Here is a 16986-nt window from a genome sequence, read left to right on the forward strand (position 1 = left end):
TTTTTTACTTCTAACAGTCAGAGAACCTTGCAAAGATATGGAAAATGCTAAACGGGAGGGCCCTTTTTGTGATTTGCATATCATCACATATGGGCAAGTAGAACTCATGCTAAAGTAAGCTGAAGAGCTGGCTTTATATCCTATAATAAAAATAGTTAATACCATTACTAGAAGAAGTGTTTTATATGTCAACCCCTGTACTGATTAAAAATTATCTGCATGTGGGGTGTGTGATATATACACATCACATGCACATATATAGGTGTATGTGTGTATATATATATATATATATATATATATATACGTATGTATGGATATATATATGGATATATATATATATGGATATAAGTATATGTGTGTATACATACATATAATTTTATTTTATTTCTTCATATTCTGTGAGGCTATTTTAGGTACAGGAAGAAATGCCTAGAAAGTTTATATTACAAGACGGTAACTAGTAAATCAAGCGTTCAACCTGATTTTCCCAACTCACTAATGCTCTGTGTACACCTGTTTTCCATTCTTTCTCAACTCTTCCCTAGGTTTTCATGACTTCAAATGCTCATCCCAGGGCATGAGGGAGAATGTCGCACAGGTCCCCTCTGGTCACACAAAGTACCAAAGCCCCTCTTGCCAATGGCGCTTCTGGGCTTCCTTGGCAGTCTTCCAGCCCTCACTCGCAGCCCTGTCAAGATGTGATGCGTTTCTTTCCTCTCTCTTTTTAAGTGCTTGAAGCTCTGAGCCATCATCATTTAATTTTAAATTATCTTCTGATTTCCTACGTGGGCCGAGAATGAGAGTAGTCTGGGGAAAAACGGTAGTGACAATAAACGAGGAGGGAAGCATTTGTGAAAATCTTTTTCTTCTTTTCAAGAAGAGTTGTAATAGTGTTTTGTATCAACATGACTCCTGCCTTCAGCTGTAACAAAGTTAGAGAAAATGTTGGTGCTATAAATTGAGAGTTCAGGAGGTAACTCTATTGACCCAGTCTTTTCAATGGGATTGGTATTATAGGTTTCCCGCATAGAAACCAGTGTAGAAATATTTCTAAAGTAATTTCATCTTTGCCAGTAGCCCTTTCCTCCCTCCTTATGTCTCTTCTCTTTCCCAAGGTGTCCCTAAGTTCTTCGATCTCCTGGCGTCTCCTGTTCATGCTCTCCTTCCAAACCTCCATAACTTCCTGTGGTGCCTGAGATCAAATCACTCAGGGGGCAAAGATAGGGACATAACTTACCATTTGCTAAATTGGGTTTTCTTATAACTGGTTCAAAAGAGAGCTCTCTCATAATAGACCAATAAATGTTATACAGACACAAAGAATGTTAAATCTACACGACAACTAAGGGTCTGAGGAAATATGAGATGCCATGTCTATAGACCATTTTTTGGGAGGATTTTTGTTCATGTAAAGATAAAGGGATACAGGTCAGAGTTACCCTCATGGGTGCTCTGAGTAGGTTGTTTTATTTTTAGAGATGTTCCAAAGGTAAGAAATGGCAGTGGAGTAAGCATGTAAAACCTGAATGCAAATGTGACATCTTCTGTAGCCAGCCAGAAAATTCCAGGTGCTTTAAGACTGTGCAGTCATTCGTCCAGTAATAGACACCACACTACATTCTATCCCAAAGGGATCAGGATTGGGCTTGACAGCCTAGGGGAGACTCAGGAGTCAAAAAATCACAGCGAAGGAGAAGTGAACCACTAAGTGGGACAATAGTCCCACAGGGGCTAGGAAAACTGGCCACCATTTCAACTACACCCTCACCAAACGTTTTTAATTGAGTCTATTGAGAATATTCCTTTTTCCTTGTGGGGATACATCCTTGATTTTATAATAACAGTTAACAAGAACAGTTGAGTTCATTTTAGAACCAACAGCTGGAACACACCAGTTCCATAAAGCAAAAGCTGTCTTTCCAATTTAAGACATCATGCAGAAGCTTCTACCATGCCCTTTGGATTATGCCTATCCTCAATCAGCTCACTTCCTTCCAGCCTGCCCATTTCCGTAAACGCCATCTTTCCTGTCATCCAAACCTTAACTTGGCTTCCCCTTTCTCCTTCATTTCCTGACATCTAACCCATTGGTGGATGCTGGCCTTACTGACAGCACCAGTAGCTGATCAGAGTTACCTTGAGAAGCAGCAACTGTCAAAGACGTTTCCAACATCATCAGTAAATAGTCACTTGACCTTCACCATTTCTCTGCTCTCTGCTTCAAGTGCCTGTGAAAGAGTTAGGGGAAAAAAAAGATTAAATGAGTGCACTGCAGGTTACCTGTCTTGGGTTGTTGGGTCTGCGTTGGACAAAGGGAAAGAAATGAGACTGGAACTTGAGACTTACATGGGCTGGGCTTTGTCCTAACTAAAAAGGCCTAAAAAAACAATGGAATCCTCTTAAGATGTTAACGGAGGACAAGAATGGAGTCAATTGGCAGAGCGTGTTTAAGTTGGTGACCGAAAAACAATAAGGCCTTCCCAGCCTTGTACTCCACTGAATTCAGACTGATAAACAGATTACACTGTTTTTGTAACTTAATTTGCATAGCCAAGACCCAAGCCCAGGCTAGTGAAGAAAACATAGTTTTTGGAATCACAGAAGCCCAGTTTCAAACCTCTGTCACTTAATACCTGGGTGAACTGGATTACATCACATCTCTTGAGTATGTTTTTGCATCTATAAAGTGACAACAGCATCCACCTACAGCATCATGAGAATAACTCAGGATGATGCATAGCAGGTGACTACCACAATACTGGACATGATGAACATTCAACAAATCATTCTATTGTCATCATATTTGATTATCTATATAATGTCCGTCTCTCTCATTTCCATCAATTCAAATGCTATGGCTCTTCTTCATGTTCCGCCTCTTTATGGATCCATCCCCAACTATATATGAGAGTTTCCTTCAAGTATTTGAAAGTGATTGTCAGAAAAAAAAAAAAAAAGTGGACATTCTGTACAGCTCCTACAGGGCAATTTTATATAGAAATAAATAAAAAGAAACCGATTCTAGTTCAGCATCTGAAATAGGTTTCCAACAATTTAAGCTAATCAATAACAGATTAGAAATAGTGAACTCATCTCCACAAACGGGGATGCTGCTGAATGCTGCCACATAACAGCATACGTAAGATTTAGTAGCTGATAGATGGAGGTTTAAATCCTGAGCCCACCACTTCCTGGCAGCAGGACCCTGGCCAAGTTGTGTACTGTCTCTACATCTGTTCCTTTAGTGTGAAAACTGGTCTTAATAATACCTATGGTGCCAGGGTTGTTCCGAAGATTAAATGTCATAGGACCCTCCACCACCAAAACAAAACACAATCTCAGCCTCCTTGGGGACCACGGTAACAAAGATAAGGACAGAGACCTGCTGGACTCATAAAACCTTAGGAAGGTGGAGAGGCCTCACAGTACCTGCCAATGATCACAGAAGCTGGCAAGACAAGAGCCAAAGCCCAGACCAGAGAACGGTATCTTGACACAACCTTTTAAAGACAAAAACCTCTTCCTACACTTGCAAAGATTTCATGGTATCCTCAAACAGTAGCCCTCACTGTGATAATATCCCATATCCAATGATGGGAGAGCAGGGGCACTTTCCAGAGGGAATGCGCTGACATTATGCAAATGGCACTTTGCTTCCTTTCCAGATGTTCCAAAAAGTTCCAGGTAGATTCAGGTGCTGTGTACCAATTATTTGGAACAACTGCACTCTCTACAATTTCTCTAATAAATACGTCAATTTTATCAACCCCCTACATATTTTCCCACATTTACTGAGATACAATTGACATCTAACACTGTATGTTTAAGGTATATAATGTGTTGACTTGATACACTTGTATACACTGTAAAGTAATTACCACCATATTGTTGCTAACACCTGCCTCATGTCACCTAATTATTCTTTTTTTGTGGTGAGAACATTTAAAATCTACTATTTTAGTAACTTTCAAGTAAATAACAGAGTATTAGTGCCTATAAGCACTATCCTGTATATTAAACCCCAGAATGTATTCGTATTTTTTTAAGTTTATTTATTATTTTTTTGATAGGGGGAAGGAGAGGGAAAGGGAGAGGGAGAGAGAGAATCTCAAGCAGGTTCCATGCCCTAAGCGGGGCTCGATCTCATGAACCGTGAGATCATGACCTGAACTGAAATCAAGAGTCACTGCTTAACCGACTGAGCCACCCAGGCACCCCAGAATTCATCCATCTTATAACTGGAAGTTGGTACTGTTTGACCAACATCTCCACTTTTCCCTATACCACTCCCATCCCAGCCCCTGGTAACTACTATTCTAGTCACTGTTTCTATGAGTTCAGCTTTTTTTAGCTTCCACATACACAGTATTTGTCTTTACCTGATTTATTTCATTTAGCATAATGCCCTCAAGTTCCATCCATGTTGTCACAAGTGGCAGAATGTACTTCCTTCTCACAGCTCAGCAATATTCTATATACTATTAGGCTGTTTGCATATTTTTGCTATTGTGACTAATATGCTGCAGTGAACTTGGGGTGCAGATATCTCTTCTAAATCCTGCTTTCCTTTCCGTTGGATCTATACCCACAAGTGGAATTTCCGGGTCATATGGTAAGTTTATTTTTAATTTCCTGAGAAACACCTATACTGTTTTCCATAGCAGCTGTACCAATTTACATCCCCACCGATGGTGCACAGGGTTTTTTCCCCTCCACCTTCTCACCAATATTTGTTTTCTCTTATCTTTTTGATGATAACCATTCTAACAGGTATGAGGTGCTTTCTTGTTTGTTATGGCCCGTGGTATTCTGTTATAGCAGCTCAGGCAGGGTAAGACCGTCCTCCCTAGGGCTCTTCAGTAAGATGACTTCAATTGCCGCTGTGGGCTCCCACGATGGTATGACAGTCCTCAGTGTAGAGGAGTCCCTTAACTTGGTAGTGGCCCAGTCACTGACTGATGGAAAAACCAAGCTAAATTTTTCTCTCTATAGTTGTGCTTTTATGAATTATCTAACTGGGCTTTGTACCTCCCTTTATTTAATTGCACTCATAGAGAAGTACGGACTGTTGGCATTAAGAACCCTCTAGAAGACAAAGCAGTTGATTATTCTTATCGTCAAAGTAGGCTCTCACATTGGGTGCAGTAAGAAGCACTGCACAGAAACAGCTTGTTGGCAGAATTACGCTCTCAAGGGTGAATATCTTCAAGCCATCCTTGACTCTCTAGAGCAGAAAGGCAACCGAGTACAATGCCGAGGAGTGGGGAAAATGTTGAACTGAAGGCAGAAGGATCTCATGTGAAACTGTGAGTGGCCTTCATTGATGCCTGTCAAAGTAAAATTCACAGTGATTCGCTTTCCTTTCCAATAATGGAACTACTATCCTCAGGAAAGCCCTGCTCTCTTCCTGGTTTGAGTATTAACTGATGGTCTGAATGAACACAATCTTTTCACCTACTTGCCTTTGCAAGTGCTATTTCCCTCTGTCAGGATGGCCTCCTCCTCCCACCCTACCACCCCCACCCCCACCCCCCCCCCCCCCAGTTCTTCTGGGGGAATTCCTCCGTAGCCTTCCAAACCTAAAGAATACTAGCACGCATTTATGTAGTGCTTACTATGTACCTGGTGATATAGAGGCTGGGGGGGGGGGGGGTGTGGGTAGTGGGAGGATCTGCTTCAGATGCAAGCAATAAGGAGTTGAATCATCTATAGAGAATTTAAAAAACAGTAATACCACCCCCCCCAAACAAAAACAAGTCTGCTTTTTTGACTACCATGTGTTGACAATTCCAAACAATGTCAGTAAGAAAATGCTCCTATCCACTGAGGCAGACTTTTCCCAATGAGCCTCCCTTCATCCTTGGTACCTGCTGTTATGTGCCCAGAACCTTCCTAAGTACTTATGTATATTAACTTCCAGAATTTGACCCCAATTTAAAGCTGAGAGGACTGAAGCACAGAGAGATTGTGTGACTAAGCTGAAGTTATGCAGCTTGGTCATAATGCCTAGCAGGTAAGTGATATGGCCAAAGCTTCAACCCAGGCAGTGTTACCCCAGGTTACCCACCTAACCACTGAACACATGCCTCTCAGAATATCTAACACACATGAAATATACCTCTAGGACAACATCCAAGATCTACTTGGGCTCTAATAGCTCCCGACATGTGTTCCTTAGAAGCTGTTTATTTTTGTATTACAACGCTCACTGGGCTACAGGGAAGCAGACAAGAGACCCTGAGCCTAGCACAATGACTGGCCCACAATAGATGCCGAATGAATGCATGAATGAATGAATGAATGAATGCAGTCTTTGGTTCGAGAGCTAAAAGGATCTATGTATATTATGTGTATATTATGGGAGATTGGTGAAAAGCTCTGGATTTTGATTTGGAATTCAAGAACGGCCTTCAGTTCTAACCCTGTACTATCTCTGAGACCTAGAATCGGGCATTTACTAGATCTAAATGTTTGTTTCCTAGTCTGTAAAATGAAGAGTGGAATATTATATCTGTGATATTCAATAGATTCTCAGTTTTCTTTCTTCAAACTAAATTCAAATGGGTTTCTTTTTTCTTCCCATTGATAACAAGCATATCTGTAGGAAAAAAAAAAACTTTTTAAGTGTAACATACTACAGAGAGCATACAAACTCGAAGTATATAACTCGATGAATTATCACAAGGTAAATACCTAGTTTAGGTGAAACCAGCTAGATCAAATGAAACCACCTAGATGAAGAAATAGAACATTAGCAGACTTCTCATACTATCACTCCTAGTCAAATGTAAAGCTCTCCTGACTTCTAACATCACATATCAACTTCCTAATAAATGAAGAAAATACGTATTCTTTTGTGTAAGTCTTCTCTCACTCGACGGAATGTTTGTGAACTTCACCCATGCTGTTGTGTATAACTGTAGTTTATTCATTTTCCTAGCTGTATAGTATTCCACTGTATAAACAGACTACACTTTACTTATCCATTCTACTATTCATGAATATTTTGGACAAGTACAAAGAAAGCCATACCTAGTGAGTCCTAATAAAACTGCTGAAAAGATCAAACATCACTATTAAAAATTATTCATTTATTTGTTTTTCCAAGAATGCTAATTTTCTCCCCCCTTTCTGGGAACTATTCCTTATTCCTGACTCCAGCTTATTAACATCCAGATGTAATTTTTTTTAATATTCATTTTTTTAAGAGAGAGAGTGGGGGAGGGACAGAGAGAGAGGGGAGCAGAGGATTCAAAGTGGGCTCTGTGCTGACAGCAGAGAGTCTGATGTGGGGCTTGAATTCACAAACCGTGGGATCATGACCTGAGCTGAAGTAGGATGCTTAACTGACTGAGCCACCCAGGGACCCCACATCCAGATGTAATTTTCTAAGAAATGTTGAAGGTGGTGAGTTTTGTCCATATACAAGAAGAAACAGTATCAGAATCTGGAAGAATACGTTATGAGTGGCCTGGCACTCTGGATGCCTGCCCACCATGTTCTTCGGGATGGTCCTTCCTTCTACTCTAGAGTCCTCTCCCTTGATTCTCTGTATCCCTGAGCCTTGGTCACAGAGAATTGCTAGTAAAAGATGTAAGCCTATATTCTGGCTTCAAGTACACGTGCCTGGTACTTAGAAGGAACTCAACAAATATTATTTTGTGATTGCTACTCAAATTCAGCAACTCACTACTTAGCTGAAAGTTCTTTCCTCATTTGTGGGTGATTAGTTAACATCTACCAATAGCTACTCCAAAATCTCTTACTTCTTCTGAAATCCACATTCTTACTTGATAAATAACTCCGCATTCTATTTTTAAGGAGCAACTTTAGAGAGTCCCTTCTTTAACACTTTCATTTTAAAAAGATCTTTTTCAACCTTCATTTTTACCCTTCTTGTCCTTCTCTCCAGCTCAAAGGAATCTATGTCCTTTTTCTCTAAAGCTAGATCCCATCTGAGAGATACTGTTGCTATATTTATTCCCCCTCACTGGCATCTTCAAACTTTCCGTCTGCGTAGACTTCCAACCCAACCTGTGTGTTTCTCCTTCACCTTGAAAGAAAATTTCAGTATTATCTTGGTGTCTGCTCTAGCCACCTTTTATTACTCCTCCTTTACTGACACCTTTCTTGAATAAGAAGCTCAAGGACATATTGATCACCTGTCTTGAAGCCTTGAAATGGCCTCCACCCACTTCCAAGGTAAGTCATTCTACCTCCTTGCTTGATCTGTCTCCACCCCCGGATTTTCTTCTCCTTGCTGTCCCCTAACTCTGAATTCTCAGCATTTCTGAAAATTCAGCCTCGGTGCTGAGCTCTTTCTTCTGCTGCAAATGTTCTGTCTGCTTCTTGGATCATGCCTGTATAAATGACACCCAAATTTATACCTTCCACCTTGTTCTCTCACTCGAGTTCCTGCTGTGTTGTCTTTGATTCCTGCTGAACATGCCTAGTTGGCTGTTCCATTTTCTCCCCTCAAATGAACACTTGCCAAACTGATCTCGTCCTTTTCCTTCCATCCACACTGGGCTCAGCATGCTTAATTCCTTTCCTTCATCAATAACACCAACATTTCCCCACTTAGGCAGGCTTGAAAACTCCATCATCACTGACATTCCTATCTTTCATTACACATAGTAATCAGTCACTATGACTCATGAAGATTGTTCTTTGAAAGGAATCTAGCAACCATGCCTTTTTTATTCCTATTCCCACACCCACCCATGATTTATATTAGCTGAGGCCATTACAAAGCTTGTAGAAAAACGTGGCATCTTCCTTTTCTCATGAAAGGAGACCTTCATCTTTCTATGAAAGATATTTTTATCTCTAAGCCATTTTCAGAACCAATGTTACTGATCAACATGGATTCTAGGAATGGGTAAGTCTTCCATGGCTAATTCTCCCAGACCCGTTCATGCCCCTTAGGCTCTTAATAGCTTCTCACTTAGAAGATTCTCCCAAAGTTTTCTACTACTATCAAAGTTTTAGGAGTCATTACAAAAGACCTGGAACCATTTAACACCAGCCACCTTTCTCACCTAGAAAAGCAGAGATGGTTCCTACACACTCTTATCTTGGTAGTCAGAAAAGCTAACTACTTATTTGACCATAGTAGAAGGAGTTGCAGAAGCTGTGTGTACCATTCTGTAAATGCTGCAGTGTCCAGCTCCAAACAAACATGTTTCTCACGGTTCTGGGGACTGGTGAGGTCCTCTTGCAGATACTGCCTTCTTGTTGTGTACTCACATGGCAAAATGGAAGTTCTGGCATCCTTCTCTTTCTAAGGGTATAATTCCATCATGAGGGCTCTCTACTCATGACCTCCTCGAAACTTAATTACCTCCCCCAAAACCCCACCTCCCACCTTTAGGGCTTCAACATATGAATTTTGGGGAAACACAAACACATAGTTGACAGCAAGGATGAATGGAGGGATTGTAACAATGCTGGACACCAGCACATCGTACAGGTGGCTCAGGGAAGAAGAAAAGAAAACAGAAGACAAAAATCTCTATTTCCATCAAAATTAAAAATAAGCAATGAACTTAAATTACCGCAGAGACTAAATATCACCTGGAATTGTAACTCCTCTCTGACTCCTAAGACTAGAAGCCCCAAACTAGAATGCAAAATGAAATAATACACCAGATACAGTAAGATTAGGACCAAAACCTAGAATCATTCCCATTGGAGAATGTGGATTAGACAGAGGAAATTTTAACCCCTACACTAGATTTTGGAATCTACAAACCTTAGAGCACTATGTGAAGTAATTTGGATCAAATAAGGCTTGCTTTAACAACACTAAAATCCAATTGTAATCACCCCGACAGACAGGGAACTTACAATTCAATTCTCCAGCCTAGGCCAAATTATACACCTAGGCATTTTTCTAGGAACACAATCCCTGGAGACCTCCATCTCAGTGTGCACCCCGGCTTTACCACTCATTAGTTATAGGACCTTGCATAGGTCATTCCACCACCACGAGCCTCAATTTCCTCATTTATAAAATGAGGTTACCACTTACCTTGGGGCACCTGGGCTGCTCTGTTCATGAAGTGTCCGACTCTTGATTTTGGCTCAGGTCATGATCTCATGGTTTGTGAGATGAAGCCCTGTGTCGGATTCTGTGCTGACAGTGCAGAGCCCGCCCAGGATTCTCTCTTTCCCTCTCTCTCTTCCCATCCCCGCCCCCCCCTCAAAATAAATAAACTTCAAAAAAAGAGCACTACCCACCTTATACAGCTGTTGCTAAAATTAAATGATGTTTTAACAGAAAGCACTTGAAATAGTGCCTAACACATAGTAAATGTTCTATTTATTAGTGTTAGCTACCTTTTGTACTCAACTGTTATCTAAGCACAGGTATATGACCAATGTCCTCAGGGAGGCAAGACTCCAGCGAAACTGAGATCTAATGTGAAATCTTCCCAAACTGCCCAGGTAAGAGCCTCATGAGTCCCTTGGTACGCACTCAAGGACACCTTATGTGGCAGTAAGATCAGAGACATCAGTCCCTAGGAAAGTCAGAGGACATGGATGGAATGCTCTCACACACTCTGAACACAACATGCCCAAAGCTCATCTCATTATGTCCTCAGCGCTCTCCCACCCTGTTTCCATGCCCCAGTCTTCTCCTCCTGCTCCTCCTATGTCCTGTGTCTCAGGAACAGTGTGACCAGGGCCCAAGCCACACACGCACAAGTCAACTTGTATGTCACCCTCTTGACTGAGCCCACACATCACTAGGACCTTTAAAACATAAACATATCATTTGCATCCACTCCTCTCCAAGCACACTGCTACCGCCCTGGGATCGGCTGACGTTACTGCTCAGCTGGACTACTCCAGTAGCCTCCTTCCACATCCCTCTGCGTCCACCCTTGCTCCAGGCCAGTCACACTCCAAAAAACCTCCAGAGGAAGCTTCCAAACTGGCAAAACCAGTCATGACACTTCCCCAGTAAAATCTACCTCTCTTTCAAGACATTTCTTTCTCCTTCCTCCGTTCTCAATTCCTTCCACCCCCACGTCCCAGTTTATGTTCTCACCGCACAGAATCACCGTGAGTCACTGAGTGTCCCCTATCCCCTCCCACCTCTGTGGCTTAGGCCCATGATCTTTCTTCTGCTCTATCTTCCTTCCTAGGTTTGTCTATCCAGAAATCTCCAACTGACCCTAGAAAACCCAGTTCAAGTGCTGCTGCCTCTCGGGCACCTTCCCTTACCTCTGCAGGCCGACCTAGATGCTCTATCTTCCACACATTTATGGCATCACACACAGCACCAGGAATCAGAATGGTTTGTTTGCAGGAATATTCTCTAGCACCTACACTGAATATTGCACACGACGGCAGTAACAATGATGTCAATAATATGATTATTATATTATGCTATATATACTAGATTAACATCATATATGTTAATATATTATTAAAGTTTTGTGTTTCTAAAAATTGTTATTAATGTCAAATCTTTGATAAAATTCAGGTACCTTGCTAAGCCACTTATTAGTGTGAACCACTTGAGATTGCTATTTTTGTGGTCAAAATGGGCACATATTAATGATTTCATGTAGCCCAACCTAAAACATGCATTTTCTAATCTCATTTTCACAATAACCCTAGGAGGTAGACATGTTGTGTTTATTACCCTAGTTGTATGGGTAAGAAAATTGAGGCTTGGAGGTTTTAAGTAACTTTTCCCAAGGTCACAGGAACGAGAAAGTGATGGAACCAATACTCTAATCTGGAACTGTCTGACCCTTGATGCTCTTACCCATGACTATATCCTGATTCCTAGAGAATTGTTTAATTGTGTAATCGACTGATGAGACGGTGACATGGCGGCCCCTGAGAGATGACGATGCTTGGTTACATAAAGATGTAAGTTTGTGTTCAGCAAGTGCAGAGAGGACAAATCCTGATGTTCCTGTGGCAGCTGAAACAGGTTTCTCTGCAGCAAGCAAAGGATGGTAAATACTGAAATGAGTTAATAAGGAAGGTTATAAAATCTCCTTCAAGGGAAGGATTTCTTCCCCCAATGGAGGATAGATTCTCATCTGTCAGAGATGGTTTAAATATAATCCTTTGTGAAGGTCAATAAATTGGGCTCACAAAGTCCTTTTCAGGCTCCTTATGATACTCAGACACACCGGCTTAATGTGGCTCAGCACGCAGCCTGAAAATGGGAGGGTGCTGGTTTCCCAGCCAGAAACAACCTCCCTGCCTTTGTCTCCCTCAGCATCACCCCTGCCCCCTGACTCGGCCTTCTTTGGAACGTATGTCGTGACTTTTGCATGTCATTCTGCTTTCTTCAACAGAAAAATGCATTGAAAGCATGAAATGTGAGTGGTTCATTTTGGTATCTTTAAACACAGTGTTTAACACTACATTTAAAATTTTTGATTATGTGTAACTTCTTTCCTCTTCTGAAAGAATCTTGTAGTATCCAATGCAAAGAAGTCCCTGATTTTTTTTCTAAAATCTATTATCAAAACTCAGCAACTCACACCATGAGAACAAAGCTTTCTCTAAGTGCATTTTTGGTCCAATCATTATCAGATATAGCATAATTATTTCTCTCTCCCTCAGCATCATTTGAAAATATGGTCATTCAGATGTCAATTCCCTCCAGGTAAAAAGTTCAGAAGATGAGCCAGCATTTCAGCCAATAAGAAAGAGATCTAACTAGGTTACTAATAGAAAATAACATCTCACATATGTAAGCGTTTAGCAATTCCCAGTGAGAGTCAATACCACCTCAAAACAATTCTAATGAAAAAATTTTTTCAATAATTGTTACTCCATAGATGCATGACTTTCCACAATGATAATGAATCAGTGGAATAAAAAATTGTGCTAGCCCCTTATTCTCAATAAAAATGACAATAATATTATAGAACATTAAACTCAAATAAACTTACCAAATGATCTAGCTCATTTGATCCATATAACAATCCTTACCATTTATGTCACCACTTTAGAAGATATTTACAGGAAACTTGGATCAGAGAGAGAAGAAAATTGCTGTGAGTCACAAAGCCAGGAATAGCAGAGTCTAGACTAGAACCCAGGCGTTTTCCTGATTCCAAATCTCATGATCTCTCTACTGCATCTTTCTGTCCACATGGCTAATCTTTTTTTTTTTTTTTTAAATAGCATTTCTAACTCAGCAATATAGAAAATCAAGATCCAAAGAAGAGTGACCGATTTGTGAAAGGAGGCACATTTTCTTAATTTTGGTAATTAAACTTGAACATTAATTCCTTATATCTTGTAAAATATACCAATACTAACATTTATTGAGCATCGACATCTTGCCACAGTACTAAGTGCTTTATGGGGATTATCTCATCTAATCCTTACAAGGAGTCTAAAAGGTTGGCCCTCTTCCGATTTTACTAATGCAGAAACTAAAGTTTTGTAAGACCTTAGCTTTCCCAAGATTGGGAGCTGTTGTCTGAACCCATATTAGCTGAACCCAGAACTTAGGCCCTTAACCACCATTCTAACCTGCTATGCTAGTCGTTCTCCACTCTTGGTCCTAGACAGGCAGCATGGGCACCCCTGGGAATTTGCTAGAAATACAAATTCTCTGGCCATACCCAGACCTACTCTGGGAGTGGGACCCAGCAATCTATGTTTTAACAAGCCCTCCAAGTGCTTCTAAGGTACACTGAAATCTGAGAATCACTGTGCTCGACTGAAACACGAGTAAATGGTAACCATTTGCAAGGAGTCAGTATATGCTCTGTGCTATCAGGGAATGCAAAAAAGTAAGTGATAGAAGTTGAAGACAACTAATACATTTGTTGAAAATGAAAATCTTCAGGGGATGGTAAAACCAAAAAGGGAAAAAATAACCTTAACTAGTTCATGCAGAAGCTGAAAACAGCAATGATGAGCAATTAATCAGGCGATATGTTACACTGTAATCAAGGATCAGGAAATTCCAGAAGGACTAAATGATACAGAGTTTATTACTGCACAGTAAATGATCATTAATAAAACGTGGCTGTTAAAAGAACTAAAGAGATGAATAATCACATAAGGAAATGTCAGCTGTAGAAGGAATAACTCGTGGTCTTAATCACTTGGAAAAATTACAGGTATAGACACAGAATCAAAATACAAGAATAGAGAAGAGCAGTGCTATTAGAACCTAGCACAAACATGATAGATCTTTTTATACAAAATCAAGACAGTTACAAAGACACCATGCACTTTGACCTGGCTGACATTTCAACTGCTAAAAATAATGAACTTAAGAATTTTAGCAGCACTCTGCATCACTCCCTGTCTATAGTAACAAGAAATTACTTTGCTGGAATTACTAAAACGTAGAGATTACGTGACTTGGAAGTTACCTGGTTATGCCTTGGATTTTATCTGGCTGATGACCTCTGCTGATACGTAACTTTCCTAAAGGAATAACTCTGCACATGAGTGCTTCCGAAGACCGGGCCAAGAGCAGCTTCCCAGGGCATGCCATTCCAATATCCTTCATTATATCTCTTGAGAGAACTGCTTTTTCAAAGTGCAATGTGGAGGGACTGGAAAGTGATATCAAGAATAAAAATACCCGCAAGTGAGTATGAAAAGAAAAAGGATTCCAACAAAGACACCAAAAGTTATTAGACAACAAAATTGTGGGTTATTCCTTCCACTTGATGGCTACTGATTTGAGGTCTCTCTTTTTTTTTAAACCTCTATTAGTTTTTTGAGAAATAGAAGCAAATCAAAGAAAATGCATTAATTGAAGCGATCAAAGGAAATATTAAACTTGTCTAACTGGACTTCATGAGAAGATGTCACAAATTCCATGGAGGAAAAGGTATGTTCTTCTCTAACTTAGCATTTTGTTGCAATTCTCCATTCTCATACCAAGAAAAATTAGCCTTAGTAGCTAAAATGTATTGACCACTTACCACGTGCCAAGAATCATTCTAAACTTGATACATACATTTTCTCCTAGAACATTCATAGTTAGTCTATGATATACGTATTATTGTTGCCCATTTGACACTCTACAGATAAAGAAACTGAAGGAAGAGACTTAGTCTCCAAAGATGGCCCCAAATAATTCAGTTTCTCCCTCTACATACAAACTGCAACTCCCATAAAGAGATGGAGCTTATATTCCCACCTTACATTGACTCTATGCTAGATCTAAGAACGATTTGTGCAATATTGTGCAAAGAAAGAAATATTACGAGTCTTCTAAACCATGGATTAATAAGGCAGCTTCTACCTCTTGAAATCCAGCCACCGTGTTGTGACGAAGCCCAAGCAACCATGTGGAGAGCTCATGTGGAGAATAATCAAGACCCCTGGCTGACAGGTTCAGTTGAGTTCCCAGCAAACAGTCAGCACCGACTTGTTATGTGAGTGAGCTATCTTGGAAGTATATCCTCTAGAGCAAGTCACAACACTCCAGCTGATGGCAAATGGAACAGAGATAAGGTGTTTCCATCAAGCTCTACTCAAATTGCAAAATCATTATTGTTTTAAACTACTAAGTTTTGGAGCACCTGGCTGGCTCAATTAGTTAAGCATCCAACTCTTGACTTCAGCTCAGGTCATAATCTCAGGGTCATGACCCTGTGGGATTGAACTGTGTATTGGGCTCCACACTAAGCATAGAGCCTGCTTAGGATTCTCTATCTTCCTTTGCCCCTTTCCCCTCCTCATGCATTTTCTCTCTCCCTTAAAAACAAAACAAAACAAAACACAACAGCTATTAGGTATTTAAAAAATTTTTTTAATGTTTATTTCTTTTTAAGAGACGGAGCAAGACAGAGTGCCCACCAGGGAGGGGCAGAGAGAGAGAGAGAGAGAGAGAGAGAGAGAGAGAGAGAGACACAGAATCCAAAGCAGGCTCCAGGCTCTGTGCAGGGCTCGAACCCACAGACCACAAGATCATGACCCGAGCCAAAGTTGGGCACTTAACTGACTGAGCCACTCGGGCGCACCAAAAGCTATTAAGTTTTTGATAAGGTATCTTATTACACAACAATAGATAACTGAAATACTGAACTACCCAAGCTTACACAGTGAGATGGCCCAATATCAGGGAGGCCATACCTTTCACTCTCAAATAAATTAAGAAGCTGCAAATAAGGCTATGCAAAGAAGGGTTTCCATAGAGATACAAGTGTGAATAGATGATGTGCTTATATTGGTACTTTATTCAACAAATAGTCACTGAGAATCTGTGAGGTCTCAGGTACTGAGCCCAGATGCTACAGATACAAAGGTGAATAGTCAGAGTTCTGAGCTTAAGCTCCATGCATGGCCACTAAGACAAATTATAATACCCGCAACGTGAGCAAACAGATGCAAAATAATAGGTAGATACTTGGGATTACTCTTGACTTTTCACATCAAACCAAAGGCAAGGAATCACAGGGAAAGATATGGAAAGAGCTTGGAGTTTGGGTAAAAGAAAAGTGCAAGTAAACTTTCAAGACAGATCAACAAGAACACTACAAAATGTGTGTGTGTGTGTGTGTGTGTGTGTGTGTGTGTGTGTGTGTGTGTGTGTGTGAAAGGAAGGCAAAATATAATGGATATTAGAAGAAGGACAATTTTAGTCATTCACATATTTCTTTGTGAGCATACATACACACACACGACTCTTTTGACAAGGTCATGCAGATATTCTGACCAAACTGAATGTCAGAGAGTTCTTTAAAAACGGTTACTGGACCTCTAGTTCTAAGATGGAGTAGTCCCATTTCTCCCTTTTACAAAGGCAAAGGTCCGCTCTCTCACAGGTAAGAATTCATGAACGTAAGAGCACAGACAAGCTGAAAAACTCCAAAAGGTGGGAAGAAGAAGACAGACTTCCTAGGAATCTCCAGACTTGAGGAACCACATGGCACCCCCGCTCCCCCATACACACCAGATATGGCGCTGCAGAAGCCTGTAACTAGAAACCACCAACATGCACAGACCGGGGGGTGGGTGGGGGGAAGCACT

The 16986-nt window shown here is 40.6% G+C and overlaps 1 long non-coding RNA gene across 1 annotated transcript; it reads right to left on the reverse strand.

Moving 5' to 3' along the window:
- Positions 1–393: 393 nt before the first annotated feature.
- LOC132663437 (uncharacterized) lies at positions 394–14563 on the reverse strand. The gene is made up of 3 exons (XR_009603037.3): positions 14373–14563; positions 2137–2228; positions 394–807 (listed from the first exon to the last, which is right to left on the reverse strand). It is a non-coding gene; the product is annotated as an uncharacterized LOC132663437 (long non-coding RNA).
- Positions 14564–16986: the final 2423 nt, after the last annotated feature.

Source organism: Panthera onca, chromosome D4 (assembly GCF_046562875.1).
Source record: "Panthera onca isolate mPanOnc1 chromosome D4, mPanOnc1 haplotype 2, whole genome shotgun sequence".
In the NCBI taxonomy this organism is placed as follows: domain Eukaryota; kingdom Metazoa; phylum Chordata; class Mammalia; order Carnivora; family Felidae; genus Panthera; species Panthera onca.